Source organism: Cupressus sempervirens, chromosome 1 (assembly GCF_028749045.1).
Source record: "Cupressus sempervirens isolate cs-2001-9-10 chromosome 1, ASM2874904v1, whole genome shotgun sequence".
Taxonomy (NCBI): Eukaryota; Viridiplantae; Streptophyta; class Pinopsida; order Cupressales; family Cupressaceae; genus Cupressus; species Cupressus sempervirens.
In genome coordinates this window covers 328,455,822-328,471,533 of record NC_143118.1, presented here as the reverse complement: position 1 = coordinate 328,471,533, position 15,712 = coordinate 328,455,822, and positions in this window count along the sequence as shown.

The following is a 15,712-nucleotide window of genomic DNA, read 5'->3' as shown; positions in this document are numbered from 1 at the left end:
AATCTTTTCACATACACCACAAACAATGCACTAGTACTTTTCCTATGCACACTATCAAATCTCTATCTCTCTCTCTCTCTCTCTCTCTCTATATATATATATATATATATATATATATATATATATATATATATATATATTCTCCATTTAATAACTCAGATTTACTTAAATAATCTATATATACTTAATAATATCATCCACTATGTATATCTATGTGTATATATTTATGTATGTATATCTAATACTTAATAATAACATCCTCTATATTTAATAACTCAGTTGTACTTAAATAATCTATATGCTTAATAATAGCGTCCTCTAGAATCTACAATTGAATACATTTGAAAGAGAAAAATTTATTCAGAGACTCAAAGATATTATATTCTACATATGATAAGGGGATGCTATAAATTATGTATGGATAGCTATGTTTAGACAATACCTAGTGGGATGCAAATATTTGGTTTGGACATATCTCAACAAGCTCAAGTACTTTATGAAGAAACTAAGATCTAAATGAGTAGCAACATAAGTGGGTAATCAAGATTTAGACTTACCACTTCAATGTTGAGTATCTAAAGGGCAAGAATAATGTTGTTGATTATTTATCCATAAGACTAGCACTCTAATGGCACATTGAGATTTTAGTTGACTTGAAATCTCAACTATAGTTAGAATATGCAAAGAATACATTACTTCTGATTTGGTTGATGGAAAAGTAAATTATAACACGTATTTTTCGATGAATAATATTATTTATTATAATAACATAATCTATCTTGTACCAAATTCCAAGTCATGGGCTAAGATTTTGTGAACACTACTTGATGCATCTATAATAGGGCATTAAGGTTTCTTAAAAACCTATCACTAGATTCACAAGATGTTTACCTAGAAGAAATTGGAAAATGATGTACTATAACATTTTAGAGATTCTTTGACTTGCCAATAGAACAAGTTAGAACACACTTTTCATGCAGGCCTTCTACAACCACTTGTAATACCTTAGAAATAGTGGGAAGGGATATTGACCCATCTTATCATCGGTCTTCTACAAGTTTGGAGGAAATAGTATGTCTTTGTGGTGGACATGTTGATAAAGTATACACATTTCTTTACCTTTTCCATAGATTATTCAGCACCTCTGGCGGTGAATTTATTTCCAAATAGGTTTAGGTTGAATAGTCTTCCTAAGACCATAGTCAATGACTGAGACACAAAATTTGTTTGTATATTTTGGGAAAAGTTATTCTGATTAGAAAGTATATAATTGACACCAAGCATTAGCTACCACCCTCTAATGGATGTACACACAAGAATTTTTAATAAGTGGGTTAATGGCTCTCTTAGAAGTTATGTTTCTAACAAAATGATAATCTTGGACTAGATGACTTCACTTTGGTGAGTATTGCTACAATACCATCTTCACATGTCATTGGCATGTCACCTTTCATATAACACCACTAGTACAATGCATTATGATTCATGTACTTAACAATTGATGATGATAAGGTCTCTCATGCAAAAGAGGCAATTCAAAGCTATTAGGATATTCTTAGAACACTAAAAGATAACATCCAACATCCATAGAATCAACAAAAAATGTATGCAAACAAACATAGAGTTGAGAGGACATTTCAAGTTGGGGATTTGGTTTTCTTACATCTAGACATATACAAGCAGTTGTTTTAAATGAGTAGTGGTACAGAAAAAGTGGAAGCCACATTTTTTGAAACTCTTAAGAAGATTGGCAAGGTTGGATATGACTTGAAGCTTCTTGAAACAAGTAAAAGTCATAATTTTTTCCATATTTTTTGCCTGAAGAAGGTATTGGGTCAACACATTGCTACATCTCCAAAGTTGTCATTGTTAGTTGAAGAAAGGAAATTGGTATTAGTAACAAAAGGTATTGCCAATTAGAGAGAGGAATTTGAGAAACAAGATGGTTTGCATATATCTTATAAATATAAAGATTTATCAATTGAAGATGCAACCTATAAAGGAAAAGAAGTTTTAAAATGTTCTAACTTACAATTGCTTAAAGTTAAACAATCTTGAAAAATTAGGATTGTAATGTCCCCTTTCATACAACAACCACCAAAGGTGAATTTTCCCAATTTTCTTCAATCCCAACACTAGAGAAATATGGAACAAATACAAGATAAGTAAATAATGAAATATTAGTCTAAAACACTAAAGTTACTTATAATAGATTTAATTACTAATAATATATTTAATTAGTCATAATATGTTGGGACCACACTCTTATAACATTATTGCACCTAGGTGGAAAATACCATGGTGATAGTTAATAACAAGAGATGCAAGGCATCAAAGTTCATGCCAATAATGCAATGCATTTAGGCCCTATTTAGTTGTAGGAATTGGGCAAAATAGGAAACTCTAAATACTTGCATTTTCCAATTTGAAGTTTGTTTTGCAAAATACAAAATTAGAATTAGAATTCATTTATCCTAATTTGACCCCAAATTGAGCATAGCGATATTCCTTAAAAAAGGTGGAATAAGAAAAGCTTATATTATTCTGATTTTTAATAAATGCAATTTCATGGGTTGTCGGGCCCATGACATTGCTACTCAATTGTATTTTTCCCATCAAATGCATTTTTGGACTATTTCCTCTGATCATCATAAGATATAAATTAGGTCAACATTATTTAAAGTTTAATATGTGAACTTTTTTAAATGAAAAAAAAAATACTAATATTAGAATTGATATCTTTTATAAACTTTCATAGAATTATATTTATAGATAAATCTTGTGTTTAACCTTATAATTAAAACTATGCTGAAATATCATATTAATGGTCTACATTTTTTGTATTTTTTATTTTCTTTAATATATTTAAAAATAAAATGGTTTTAATTTTGACCTTGTACTCAAATTTATATTTATAGTCAACATTTATTTATAATTAAAAATATTAACTTTTGATTTTTTTAAATAATAAACATAAATATTCAAAAATCTCACTTAAAATTTCAGTAGCTATAAACAATATTGAATGATTTTAAAATAATTTGATTTAATTTATAATTAAAATTAAAATTTACAATTTTGAATTTCAAAGGTTCTAGTGTACCTTTGACCAATAAAGTCAATTTATAAAATAAAATACAAGCTACTTAAAATAATTTGGCTTTTACGAAATTAATAAAAAAGTCAATTTTTTGTAAATAAAATACATCTATCTTCTCCACGGGCCATTGTAGATTAGGGAAAATTGTCTTCTCTTCCCCGCTGCTAAATAACTTATTTCAATGGCCATCGACAATTCTTCTTTTTTAAATGGTTTTTTCCACAATTTTCCAAGCTTTCCTACATGGTTATCAAAATTTCACACCCTCGTATTGCCTTGCTCATTGAAATGGTTGCTAGTCATTCGTATCTATTTGGGGAAGATCTAAAAAGAATCAAAATTCAGAGAATGAATGCAAATTGGGGGGAGTGCCTGGAACACCCAATGTGACTGGTAGCTCAGCTCCTTCCAATGACCTTCACGAAACTTCTCATTTCTACGCTTGCCCCACATTTTTGGAGTTACTGTGACTGCAATTTATAAATGTTGCATTCTATTTTAAATCATTTAATAACGTGAAAGTGTTATTTTTTAGATTAGAAATGTGAAATAGATGTTTCAACGTATTATAATTTGTTCACAGCACATATCATTTTTAAATATATTTAGGAGTGATTTATAATGTGTAAATATAGTGTTTGTTTGTTTGTGGGTTTTAGAGGTTTAATTCCATCTTAGAGGTTTTCTTCTTTGATTTAGGAGATGAAAAATTTATTGAATTGAAAATTTTATAAATTTGAGTTGTTATTTTATTAGTTATTTTCTTTGATTTAGGAGATTAACAAATTATTAAAATTTAAAAAAATTTCAGTTAACTTAAATTTATTATTTAACTATATTGTATTGTTTCTTTATTTGATAGTAGAAGTAGAAGAATTATAAGAGTAATGCATTCTAATATTGTTCTTAAAAAATACCAGTTCATAAAGTTTTATGTAATTTCACAAAAAATAAAATTATTAATTATTTTAGATTCCAATGAAAGTAAATGATAAAAATCATCAAATAAGAAAAAGAAAAGTGATTCAAAATTGTTTCATAAAGCATATGTTTAAATCACCAATAATTAAATTGTGCAAGTGTATATCAGTTTATACATTATATATTTTCTTTAGTATTATTAATTTATCACATATGTAATAATTAATATTTTTGTTGTACTATTTTAAATTTTTTTATTAGTGAACGGTCAAAGCTTGGATTAATTAATATTATTTTTTAGAATTAATTATTATTATATGTTAAGCAAAGGTAGATTCGAACCCAAGACCTCCCACATAAGAGGCTCGCAAGTTACCGTTGCATTGTAGATTTTTGTCTAAAAAGCACAACAATTTGTTGTACTATTTTTTTAATTACATAATTGTTCATTTATATTCTTTGTAAATGTTAAAATTTGTAATGTTGATCATAAAAATCTAAACTGCAAACAATAACTAATAATAATAAAAAATGTTAAATGTTAATCATAAATGTAATAAATGTAATAGTAACTCTAACTTAACCTAACCCTAACCCTATATTAATTCAAGATAGACCCAAACTAAAATGAGCCCTAAAATAAATTCACATTAAGTATAATAACATGCAAACTCTAAGTCAACTCAAACTAAAGACTATTTATCATCTACAAAATTTTATGTCTCTCTAAGTCTTTAAACAATTGTATTGAAGTCATGTCCTTTAATTTTTCAATTCATATTTTATAATACATAGAAATACTTTATTAAAAATATTATAAAGCATAAAAATTCACAAATTGCATAGGCAAGGACTCAAGCTTTGTGCACAGAGCTCTTGTTTATTTATTTATTTTTAATCAGTAAGAGGCCAGAGCCAAGGTTTATTATTATGTGTTATGATTAATTATTATTTGCTATTATGTGTGAGTAGATTCGAACCCAAGAGCTCTTTGATAAGAGGCTCACAATTTACCATTGTGTTGTAGGCTCTTGCCTTTGTTCATTTAAAATATTACCAAACAAAAAAAATTAAATTAAATTATTAAAATTAAAAAAAAAAAGACTTTTTAAATTCCTAGTCTTATTGTTGCAACCAAACATAGATTATGGATCTTTTGACTCCTCTTCTAGGTCAGACAAACATGTCCAAATGATATTCTAGAACTTATATTAAGAATGCACAAATACTAGAAGAGCTATTCGAGCATAGATGAATCTCGCATTCAACAATTCTTGCAACCAAACGGGCCCTTAGATTTAAGATTTGATGGAATTAGTATGATTGAATTGTATAAATAAAAATAGTTTTATATTACACAAGTAATTCAAAATTAATTCTTCTAAACAAAAGTTTACTTGAACTGGAGTAGTGTTGGAAGATTAAATAAGTCTATTTAGTGTTTAGTTATAAGTAAACAACATAAATTTTTGGTTTTGTCTAGAAAGATAGAGTGACAATTAAGACTAGACATTTAAATCCATCAAAATGTTGTGTTCCTCATTTATGGGCTATTGAGCATGCCTTGCACCTAAATTGTGCTTGAAATCAATACACCTCAATTTGTATTGATAACCTTGTGCATTTATGAGATTTCTAAATTCATAGGATTGAATCACGTGTGTTAATGTAAGGGTTGATAATGCTCAATAAAGAAAAGAAGAAAATAATAATGTTGACTTAAAAAGGTGATTGAATGAATTAAAGTAGTGTAGAATTTCAACTTATAATGATGGAAGGTTCACAATCAATCTATTTTCAATTTTTTAATCTATTGATCTCCTTGTCTTTATTTTATTATACTTGTTGTTGGCTAGTGTATTGTAATGATCTCTCCATCTTCAGTTATTTTCTTTTAACATAACTTTTAATATTAATAATTTATATTTTTATTAAAAACAAATAAGTAACATACCATATTTCAAAAAATCAACGATTCTATATGCCTATTTGTATTACAATGTACTCTAAGGACAATTACATGTCATTAATTTAAATTCCATCTATTATTCTTTGGATTTGATTATATGTATTTTTATATCTAGCATTTTGAATCGTACTGTACAATCCATTGTAAATTAAAAATAATTAAATTAATATAATAAATTAATTCAATATAATAAGGTAAGAGCCTACAACACAATGGTAAATAGTGAGCCTCTTATCAAAGAGGTTTTGAGTTTGAATCTACTTGTGCTTAATAAATAATAATAATTAATCACGACACATAATAATTAATCTTAGCTTAAGCCAATCAAAAAATAAAATAAATTCAATATAATATAATTAGTGTACCAAGACATAAAAAGATAATATTAAAAAAATAAATTAAAAGATTAAACAATATGACTGTCATCTTATCATCTTTGAATGGTAGTTGGCCAAACATGGGGTTTTCTTCATACGAACAGACAAATGGTAATGCACATAAAGAGAAATGCAATCATTTCTAATTCTACCATTTTCCTTAAAGATATCACATAACTATAGATTTTCATATCCAATATTGGGAAATGTTTGTTTGGTGGGATTATTAACGAATCTTTTGTTCTTTCTTTTTGATAAGTTCATTTCTATCAATAGTTCTTCACTATGTCAATGTATATTGTTGAAAACTTAATGTTGTATAAATCTTACATTCATGTATCAAGGGTACATATTTTAGAGGTTATCACTTAGGTTATACAAAGTTCAATGGGAAACACTAGGAATAATAGTCATTCATTTGAATGACTTTCTTTTTTATGAAAACTAATCTCAATGTACATTCCACTACATAATTGCATGTTAAGTATTGGCACCCATGTGATAAGGCTACCCTTAACTAAGCTAGGCAAGTCAATCCTTAGACGACCATCTCTATTAAGTAAATAAGCTTTACACAGTTAAAATTGAACATAGAAAGATAGAGAGTGTGTTTGCAAAAAAGATATAAAAGAGAGAGAAAATGAGATGAAGTCATAGTAAGATGCAGGGAAGGAGGGAGATAGAATGAGGGAGGGAGCAAGAGAGAGGAGCTTAAAAATATGAAAAATATTAGATCTTCATCTAGAGAGGAGCTTAAAAATATTAAATCTTCATTTTCAATGTATCAAATAATTAAAAGGAATTATTCTTTGTCTTTAGAAAGGATTATTTATTTTTAAAACAAGGAAGGTTGAGGAGAGAGGTCTTTATTTTTCTCTACTATTGTGCCAATGGGTGAGTGGGTGTGAGAGTGAGAGAGAGAGAGAGATGTTCCTTTTTCCAGACAATGACATCATCTATTAGTTCATTTTTTCTAACAATTAAATTCTACAAATTCTAAGTATTAGAGTAGAAGTAAAGGGCTATTAGTTCTTATAAAATTTATTAATAGAACTTCACATATCATTTTTTCAGTTTCTTTAAAATTTTCTATTTAGTAAAAGTAATTGGATCATCATGATAACATACATTCTTCCAAAATTACTAAGAAGATCTTATTATCAAACTCTAGTGAAAGATAATGGTGCAACTTTAGTAAGAATCCAAATCTACCATCTGCCCATAGAAAGTTATAATGAGTAAATCATATCATATACTTTAAACTAGCAATCACACCTTAGTGTGCAATTGGTATGCCATAATCATTTGTCAAAGACATTAAAGGTTTTTCCTTTTTATCATTAAAGGATAATTACTGACAATATTAACAAATACAATAGAAACTTTTTGGAAGATGATTATATTATTGTAAAATTGTTCAGGTTATTGTTTTAACTTCCACACTCAAAAATATAAGCTTTAACATACTTAAAAAAGAAGATGATTAATTTATGGGAAAAGAATTTGTATTTTTAATAATTTATGAAATCTATTTATTTTTTCAATATTTATTATTCTCAAAATTTGTTTGATTATATGAAAAATCTGATATGTCCAATTTAATTATGTATGAAAAGTTTGAAATTTAAAAGATGCAAACATACTATTTTCTATTGATGTATTTATTTATTTTAAAGTATTGCTTGTAACCTATGAAAAAAATAGATGTATTGGAATGGTTTCAGAATTCTGTCATTAAATAATATTCTTGCACCTAATAGGTAGGATAGAGTTGGAAATCAACAATTGCATATAGGGAGCGATTTTTTTGTATTTGGAGTCAATTTAAGTATTTTCTGGAAGACAAATTTGATGTAATTTTTTTTTAAAGTGTTGATCTTGTAACCTAATAGTAGGGTAAGTGCAAGAAGTTGGCTCTCACTTTTGGGTAAAAAGTGGAAGTGTTTTTCCTATTTTTGAAATTTTTTGTCAATTGATGTCAAAATTTGAGGCATTTAGAGATTGAATATTAAAAAAACTTCAGAAATAAAATTTTTATTGTTTGGAATCTACTTTTTGAATATGTAATTTATTTTTGTACCCATATGATAGATTTTTTTTTTGGTATGGATCTTTAAGAACCACTTTTTCAAAATGTTTGTTTCAGGACCATACCACACTCGTGTACATACACCATAATTTGACACAAATAAATGAATTTTCATAAATCCTTTCAAAGAGGGTTACCTAATACACCTAAGATTGATGAAGACATTTTTTATTAAATATTTTTTTTATTATTAATCATTAATTGGCTATAAAGGTAAATTTTAAAATCTCTCGTGTACAAACACCATAATTTGATCAAAATTTCACTTTTTTCAATTTTTTTTTTTTTTTTTTTAAGCTGAAAAGAATTGTATGTAGATAGATGAAATGTAAATTAATTTAATAAAAATTATAAAATAAAAAATTTATTAAAGTTTTAGTGAACTTCACTATTTTACATTTAGGTACCACTTTTCATTAAAAAATAATGCAAAAATAGTAAATAAAATCATAGCACTATAAAATTTATATTTCTAAAATCAAGATAGTGAGATCTCTAATAGGTTTTAGTTTCATAAAAAAATTTGATCGAGAAGAGCCTCTAAAAATTATGGCAAGGCATGAATTTTTCAGTTCAATGCCTTAGCCAAATCTTGAGAGGTCAAGGCATAGGCTTGGTCTCACCAAGCCTATCTCGAACCAAAATCTGAGATGGGAGGAAAAAAATCCCTCACAATGTTGTAAGAAACAGACACCCATTATTTGAAATTCAAAAAATGGGTACCCATTTTGAAAATGTCAAATTAGCATACAAAATCCCCCCAAAAAACAAAATTTTAAATTTTTATAAATGGGTACCCATTTCTAAAAAATAAAAACTTTTTATGTTTTGAAAAAAAAGTACCTGATTTAAAAAAAATGGGTGCCCATTTTTTAAATTTAAGATCAGGTGCTTGAGCCTAAAACATGTACCTAGTTTTTAAAAATGGGTGCCCATTTCTAAAGGATCATGATCTCAATCTATAGACTTTCGCGGAATTGAGACCCAACTCCTTGCTTCTACCTAGTTAATAGACTTGTTGGAATGATTTCACAATATTTTCATTAAATAATATTTGTACACATACTTGATTGGTAGAATAAAGTTGGAAATCCGCAATTGTATATGGAGAGCCAATTTTGTATTTGACATCAATTGAAATATTTTACAAAGAAAAATTTAATGTAATTATTTACTCTTGACTATTAATTTTAATACATATAGAAAATATATGCATTGGAACAATTTCACAATATTATCATTAAATAATATTCTTGCACTTGATTGGTAGGACAAAGTTGGAAAACTGAAATTGCATATAGAGAGACAATTTAAGGTTATTTAGAAAAGGAACAACCACATATTTCATCTTAATAAATCTTCCTAATGAAAACCTACAACCCTTCCAACCCAATGCAACTATCTTGAAGTTTTATGATACATCTATTTCTTCTACAACATGCTGGAATTAGCATTCATGTTTAACATTATGCACAACATCATGTTATCTATTCAACACAACCAAAGCTAGACTCTAGACATCAATTGCAAGGCATCCTAATCTATTCACAAAGAAACATGATTCTAGTATCTTAGTCGTTGCTTCCACTAGAATTAAGATGTTGCCAATGCTTGTTGTATCTCCAATTAAGACTTCAATTATTTAATGACTATTTGTGCCTGTTTCCATTTATTGAAACCATTGAATGTATAAGTCAAGAAATAATCATGGTGGGTGTAGTAGTAAATGGCTTCCTGTGTGGACCTAAAATGGAATGGTATATAATTATACATTTGAAATAAAAGAATAGTAATAAAAGAATTAAAAAATGATTGAGTGGATTGTTTGTCAATATTAGATATTTGGTAGTAGGATTTTGATAGCAAAGTAAGTGTATTAGTAGTTAATCTAAGAGATGTAAAGTTCTGCAAATTCTTTGTGCTTTGAATCAAACTTGAAGTTCAATTTAGAATGGTTGAGAATGATCTTCTAAATAAGATGAATATTCAAACTATATGAATAAGTTATTTCTTATTTTAATGCAGGTCCAAACATCTATACTCGATATTGAATGAATAACAATATCTTTGAATTTGTAATTCACAGGAAGTAGAATACTTAGAAGAGCAAACTGCTATGTTTGTGTGTCTTCTAAACTACATTCACAACCAAGATATATACCCTTTCTAGAGGGTATGTCCCTCAAGGGACATAACCCTTGACATTAACAAAATAGCAATTATTCCTAAGCCAATAATCTTAGTAAATAGTTTAGTTATGACTAAATAAATTAAACAAGAACCAAATAAGGCATTGTTTAGAAATCATTGGCACCTCTAGGAGCAATATCTATTTATATTGAATGCCAATCATTTGGGATATATGTATAAAAGAGTAGGCACGGTCTATACCATCAGACATGTAGGTTTATCTAGGTTAGATTCTTAATACTCCCTCTTCACTTGATAATCCTATAGAGAGATAACATATCTAGCAACACCAACACATATGTTTAAGCAAGAATTAATACTCTATATCTGTCTATCTCTTCTTAGTTTGTGGTATCATAGAACACATGATACAAAGTCATATTACTAAACCTATGATATGAAAAATCACTGCTACTAGTGATAAGACACATGTTGTGACTCATAAAAACTAGTATTTCTATATCACAAGGAGATCCTGAGTTTAAGATCTACCAGAATACAAGATAAACCCGAAGAATACTGAGATTCTTCCTTTATCCAATTTGTGACCCATGAACATAGCAATGTCAACATCACAATATGATCTAAAACTCATTTGGATCTTATAGTAAAATCTACTATTTAGTAAATTATCTAAGAGATCATCATCTCTCATAATGCCTTCTACACAAGTATTCATTATTTCAGAGATTGTCACCTCTTTAAATAATGATTGCATATGGTAGAGCACATAATAGTCAATAGCCTAATAAAAATAAAAATATTTTATTAATAATCAAAAGAGTACAAATGGATTACAACTCAACCATACCAAGTCTCCTCTTGAAATGTTCTATCAAGTTACTTTAGATAGAGGTTTGGTAAATATGTTTGTTGTCTAATCTGTAGTGCAAATGTATTCCAATTTTACAAAATTCTTATCTACCATACCTCTTACATAATGGTAAGGAATTTCAATATGCTTGGACCTGTCATGGAAAATTGGATTTACTGAGAGCTTGATGGAACTTTGGTTATCACAATGAATAATCGTAGGATTCATGGCTTGCCCAAATAATCCCACAAGTAACTTCCTCAGCCATACTACTTCTCGAGAGGCCATCGTTGCTGCAATGTATTTGGCTTCTATGGAGTTGTGAGCTACTAAAGACTACTTTTTGCATATCCATGAAATCATAGCTAATCCTAAATTGAAACAAAATCTTGAAGTGTTTTTCCTATATTTAACACTTCCACCCCAATTTGAATTAGTGAATCCATGTAAATCTACAATAACTTTCTCATATTTGAATCCATAATTAAGATTGCCTTGTAAGTATCTCATGATGTGTTTAATAGAAACTAGGCGAGTCTCCTTTAGCTCACACATAAACTAACTTAAGGCATTAACAACATAGAAAATATTAGATCTTGTATTTACTAAGTACATAAAGGACCCAATCATCTGTCTATAGAGAATAGAATCTATGGGAGGTGATTCTGTAGTTGCTTCTTTAAGTTTATGTAAATTAGTCTCCATTGGAAAAGACATAGACTTGTAATTCCACATTCCAAATCTCTTCAAGATATCTAATGTGTACTTTCCTGGATTAAGTATGATATTATCAAAAAAAAATTGTACTTCCAATCCTAGGAAGTAATGGAGAAGCCCTACGTCTTTCATCTCAAATTCTCTAGTTAGATCTTTCTTGTACTAATCTATAAGATGATCATCACCTGTGATTAATAAATCATCAATATACAATATCAGAACTACCATATCATCTTCATCTCTTTTATAATATAAGTTTGGATCAGCTTCATTCTTGAAGAATCCTAAGCTGATGAGATATCTATCAATCCTTTCGTACCAAGCCCTGGGAGCCTGTTTAAGCCCATAGAGAGCTTTCTTGAGCCTAAAAACAAATGTGTTAGGATCATGGATTTCAAATCCTTTTGGTTGCTCTAGATAGACTTCTTCTAAAATCTTTCCATTTAGAAATGTTGTCTTTACATTCATCTGATATACCTTCCATCCCTTTGATGCAACAATTGCTAAGATTTATTGTATAGAGGTATATCTGACAACAGGAGCAAAGGTTTCTTCATAATCAATCCCTTCTTTCTAAGAAAATCCTCTAGCTACAAATCTGGCTTTATATTTCTCAATACTACCATCAACAACATGCTTTATTTTAAATTTCCACTTGGAAGAAATAACAAATTTTCCTTTAGGTCTTGGAACAATTTCCCAAACATCATTTTTCATAATTGATTGGTATTCTTCTGTCATAGCTTCTTTCCAAGCTGAATGTTTAATAGCATTAGAATGATTGGTTGGATTTGTTTTGGATAAATCAATCATATTTGATGTATAACTAGAGAATCTTTTAGGTCTTTTACTTTCTCTAACTATTCCTAAAGGTGCAGGGAAGTCTTAAGCTACTTCAACTATTTTTATGGCTCAAAGTGGTCTTTTCTTTGAATTTTCTTCAAGGTTCATATTTTGAATTTCATCTCTGATCTTTTCTAAGTTCTCCCTCTGGGATCTAGATTCATTATTTCTTTTAGAACTTGATAAAGGAGAAGGTTCATTGAAACTTATGGCTCTTTTGAATGCTAGATCTTCCTCAAAGATTACATCTTTGCTAAGTTGAATAGTTTTTTGTCCAGGTATGAAAATTCTATATGCCTTAGAAGTTTCACTATAGCCTACAAAGATACCTTTCTTCCTAGAGGGTTCTAACTTGGTTCTCTTTTCTTTTGGAACATGAATATATATAGGACATCCAAAAATTTAGAGATGACTTATATTGGGTTTTAATTTAGTAAGTACTTCTTCAAGGGTTTTATCTTTAAGATAGGAATGAGGGCTTTTATTTTGAATATATATAGTAGTACAAGAGGCTTCTACCTAAAGATAGTATTCTAGATTTTGGTAAAAAATCATAGCCCTAGTAGCTTCTATAATTTTCCTATTCTTTCTTTCAACTACCTCATTTTGTTCAAAAATAGTGTACTCCCTCTTGATCCCTGATTCTTTACAAAACCTTTCAAACAAGTCTAAGGTATATTCTTCTCCATTATCTGTTCTAAGGGTTTTAATTTTGTGTCCTAAAAAAAATTTAGTTAATGCTTTGAATTCTTTAAATCTTTGTAGGATTTATTCTGATTCCTTGCATTTTAAGAAATAAATCCATGTTTTCCTAGAGAAGTCATCTATGAACAAGATATAATACTAGAATCCTCCAAGAGAAGGAATGGACATAAGTCCACATAAATATGAATGAATTAATTCTAGTACATTATTTTTTTTCCTAGTACTATCATGAAAGGGACTTCTAGTGCTTTTCCCTAGAGCACACCCTTTGCAAATACTAAGGTGATCTTTATTTAATTTGGGTAATCTAGTAACCATCTTTTCCATAGTTGATAAATTTTTAAAATTTAGATACCCTAATCTTTTGTGCCATATTTCATTTGAATCTTTAACTTCGTGAACTAGGGCTTGAATGGATTGACTAGATTCTGTATTCAATTCATACAAATATCTATTTCTTTGACCGATTAACTTTGCTTTCTTGATGGAAGAGATTTTGGCCCAAGTTAATACTTTTCCATCCACAAATGCAACATTGTGTCCATCATCTTCAAGTGCTATAATTAATTTTAGGTTTCTTTTAATCCCTGGTACATAGAGTACCCCTTTAAGAAGAAGAGTATTTCTTGATTTTAGTTTCAAAGTGCAACTTCCAATTCCTTCAACTGAGTGTGCAGAGTTATCACCAATGGTAACTTCACCGTTAAATTTCTTTGATAAAGAATCTAGAGTTTCTTTGTATCCAATTATATGTCTAGAGGATCCACTATCAATCACCCATGCTTTGTTTGAAATTTCATTTGATAGAGAGGAAATCAAAATGCAGTTCTCAGGATCATAAGTATCTTCTTCTCTAATGACATTTGTACAATTTTCCTATTGTTTGAAATTTTTAGGACAATTAGATCTATAGTGTCCAAATTTTTCACATTTGAAACACTTTATTTTAGATAGATCTTTCTTGGGCTTTCCATTCTTTTGATTTCCCCTTTTCTTCTTGAAATGCTTCTTCTTGCCTTTATAGGAGTTTGCATTAAGAACATGAAGTTCTTCATCTTCTACTTTTGGTTTCCCTCCTTTCTTTAGTTTTCTAGACTCTTCTTGAAGACAATAATTCTTGAGTCTATTGAAGTTTGGAAGCTAATCTCTAGCACTTATTCCTTGTACAAATGTTTCCCATGAATTCGGTAATCCATCTATAGCCATGAGTGTTAGTTCGATGTCATTAATGATGGTCCCTATGCTTGATAATTAATCTCTAATGCTGGAAACCCTTAGGAAATAAGAGTTTATTGATTCTCCTTTCTTTATCTGGATGTGATTCAGTTGCCTTTTTAGTGCAAGAACCCTAGTTGCATTGTTTACTTCATATGCATTCCATAATACATTCATCATATCATAGGCAGTTTGATGTTTTGTCAGCACAGGTATGGTATCATTTTTAACTCCATCCAAGATGATTTGAATAGCTTTTCTATTTCTATTGCTCCATATGGATTTGTGAGGTTCAACTGGGGGTTATTTGGATGCTCCATCAAAAAATTGTTTAACATTGTTCTCTTCAAGAATCATCAAGATTTTGAATTTCAAGGCTTCAAAGTGTTCTTTCCCATCGAACCTGTCCTCGGGTATCATTGTGTATGCCATTGAAGATGGGAGAAAACTACTGAATATATCTAAGATTTGATTACTAAATTTCACAGAGCCCTAGATCTGATAACCTAGCTTTGATACCATGTAAAGTTTTACAAATTCTTTGTGCTTTGAATCAAACTTGAAGTTCAGTTTAGAATGGTTGAGAATGATCTTCTAAATAAGATGAATATTTAGACTATATGAACAAGTTATTACTTATTTTAATGCAAGTTCAAACCTCTATACTCGATATTGAATGAATAGCAATATCTTTTAATTTGTAATTCATAGGAAGTAGAATAATTAGAAGAGAAGATTGTTGTGTTTATGTGTCTTCTAAACTACATTCACA